A 3,302-nucleotide genomic window follows, 5' to 3' on the forward strand; every position below is an offset into this window, starting at 1 on the left:
GCGGCATGTCTTTGTCATTTTGTTGTCTCAGTCTTAAGGTCTCACCGTCTCACCTTTTTAGTTTTGATTGAGTACTTCATATACGAAGCAAGGTAAACGGAGGCATGTCCACACCTTCTCATTTTCAGCAAGGTAATCTTACATTTATCAATGAGTTTTTTTTAAGTCTTGTTTTCAGGTTTCCTAAAAGATATTCTCCACCCCTCACAGTTTCTTCTTAGTCTTATGCTCAGTTTGCAATTTGCCCGTTCCCAGACTGCCTGCATGAGCTGTCGCTACCCTTTCCCCTAAAAATCAGATCTTAGTGGATGAATTTTTACCCAAGGATACTGTATATGCTTTCCTTTAGGTAACCTGCAATGCAGTGGAACACACTGCAGCCTGTACTTTCTCTGCTAGAACAGATTATTTCATTCTTTTCCCCTTCTTCACGCAACTCTACCTGTACCAGAGAATAAAACTTGATAGGAGGCATCTAGTTTGATATTTTGCTTTTGCTTGGCTGCTTGCAATAGTCTGTCAAACAGTATATGATAGAGGAAACATTCTTAAAGGTTACTAGATGTTTTTCATAGTGGGGTATATTTTTATTATGCAAATTCAGTCTTCTTTGAGGTGTCAATCTTTATAAAACTGCTCAATTACTGCAAAGCATCATGTTATTTTGAGTTTAAATTTCTTTAGACGTCAAGAACTACACTTCTAGCTGGGAACAAAATTGCTATAATTTGACCAATATGCATAAGTCCATTTAAAGATCAGTAACTAGGTTTCTTTCAGCTAAGTTCTCTAAAAGGTCTCATCTCATACATATTTCAAGAGCTTCCCTACCAAATACTAACTCCAGACAAAATGCAATAATCAGTTTCTTTAGGATTTTTTTTTCCAAACAGCTGGGAATGATACCAACTTTCACAAAGTAGGATTGCTGTAGAGAGCTTGTTTAGAAAGGAGGTAAATGGCTCCCTTGCACCCTGGGGAAAAAGTCTTGCAACCACATTTCTCACTTTCCAAGGGAAGGCTTTGTAGGTTATAGTTCACCTTTGTGAATACACTGACAATCCCCTACCCCTCTTGCTGAAGCTGTGCCAAAACAAAGATAAAAAGCTGCATATATCATGGTGATAGAATGAAATAAAAGGAAGTCAGAATGCATGTTTCTGAAATGTAATGTTTAGCCTATTGATCAGCAGTAGAAGAATAAGAACTACAGTCTCAAGGTGCATTACTCATGAAACATAAAACAGCTGTGCTAGGAGCCAGAATCAGGATAAAGGCTTCTCTGCTCCAGCATAAACAAGATCTTAGCTTATTGAGTCCTGACTCTCCTTCTTGCTTTCCACTGCAGCTTTCCTTTCCCAAAGTACAAAGATAACATAACATCTGAGAGCAAGTAAACTGATCATGAGGATCAGTCTTTATGTGGGACAGGTTAAAAATCAAAATGCTGCCATATCAAAAGAATAAGCATCTCATTTGTCCAAATGACCCATGAGTATTCCATGTTGAACTGCAGAGAATTACTGGCCACTGCATCTGATCTTGATTTCCCCAAATGGGAGATTCTAACTGTGATTTTAATGCTTTTCCCTTGTGATTGAGTGGCCACAGATGATTTCTACCACACCTGCTGTGGAGGTCCCATCTCCAACACTGAACAGGAAAACACCACCAAGTTTTCCCACTAAGGGTGAATGTGCTGTGGGAGGACATCTTTATCACTGTCATTCTGCCACAACATTATTTCCTGTATTATTTAAGTTCTGAGTGTATCAGGTCATCAGCTGTGCCATCGTTTGTCAGAAAGTTGGCTTAAACTCATCAAATACAAAAGATTACAGCCTCGACACTAGGGGATATCAATGCAGGGAATCTGCTCAGTGCCACCTGTTCTCCTGCAACCATGTAGCTCTGTAGTATGCTGTTATCATTGCTAGCAGCAAGCCATAAGCTTTGTACTTAATTTACACAGCCTTAGGAGTGAGGTTTGCCAAGCCTCCTCTGTCTGAGCTTTCCTGGCCTGACTATAGCTTAGCTGCAACAGCAATGTTTTTGTCTGGGTCTCTGTGGCTAAGTTGTTTCACTTTATCTTTCTGTGATATCACCATCATTTTACAAATCTAGCATAATAATGTAGCATGGAAAATATAAGCCTAACGTGCAAGTAGAGGTCTTAAGAGGTGAAGACAGAGGATATGCTGTGGGAGAGTAGAGGCACTGGATGACAAAAGGTAAGGACTGGCTCTGAAGGCCCCACAGCATAAACAACATCTCTGTAATTCATTAAAGAAATGCAGCCCTGGAGATGATAAAACTGAGCTTAGTGGAAACAAGAAGTACAAAGAAATACTATCTGAAGCACTTAAAAGGTACCAAGCATAGTACATTAATACGGACCTGCAGACCAACAGAGAACAAGCCAAGTCATACAAGCCTGTTAGTTAACATACAAAAAGATTCAAGTGGATTGCACAGAGAAGAAGAAATCATCAGCATGAGTGTCATATTCCTCTCAGTGAAGGAATCCAGGTGCTGACAACTCGTTACAGCACTCCCCACTCACTCCCACTAGCATAAAAACACTGTCATTAGAGCCAGAGGAAAGGTATTACATCAAGAGCAGGAGTAAAATCTAAGTGCACAAATAAAAATTTAAACTTATTATTCCCACTTTATATTTGCTTTTGCTGTAATAACTACCTCTGTACTAATAATGATTCATTTTTTAAATTTCTGTTATCTTACAATAAATGTTCAGCTTTATATACATGTACACATATGCATTACTCAGGTACACTTCCTTTGTGCCTATGACACAAAATTTTGAGCACAATGTGTTGGGTTCTGAAAGTTCAGTTCCACTGAGAGCAGCCCCAGGGACTACACTAGATCTCTGCTGCTAAGGCTCTGGTAAGGAATTTGGTTGTTAGAAACAAGTTTTTTACCATGAGTGCACTGGAACAGGTTGCCCAGCGAGGTGGCTGAGGTCCCATCCCTGGAGATATTCAAGGTGAGGCTCAATAAGGCTCTCGGCAACCTATCTAGTTGAGCATGCCCCTACTGACTGCAGAGGGAGTTGGACTAGATGAACTTTGGAGGTCACTTCCAACCCAAACCATTCTGTGATTCCGTGAATTCAAGTAAAACCAAGAAAATAAAACTAAAAATTGTCCAAAATAATTTCCTATTGCACAAATAGAAAGCACAGATAAGTATTACAATTCAAGCACACCAATCCAACACTACTGAACTTGCACAGTAGCTATTTTACTTGCTGTACTTTATTAAAATCCACTCATCCT

The sequence above is a fragment of the Pogoniulus pusillus genome, chromosome 1 (genome assembly GCF_015220805.1).
Source record: "Pogoniulus pusillus isolate bPogPus1 chromosome 1, bPogPus1.pri, whole genome shotgun sequence".
NCBI lineage: Eukaryota > Metazoa > Chordata > Aves > Piciformes > Lybiidae > Pogoniulus > Pogoniulus pusillus.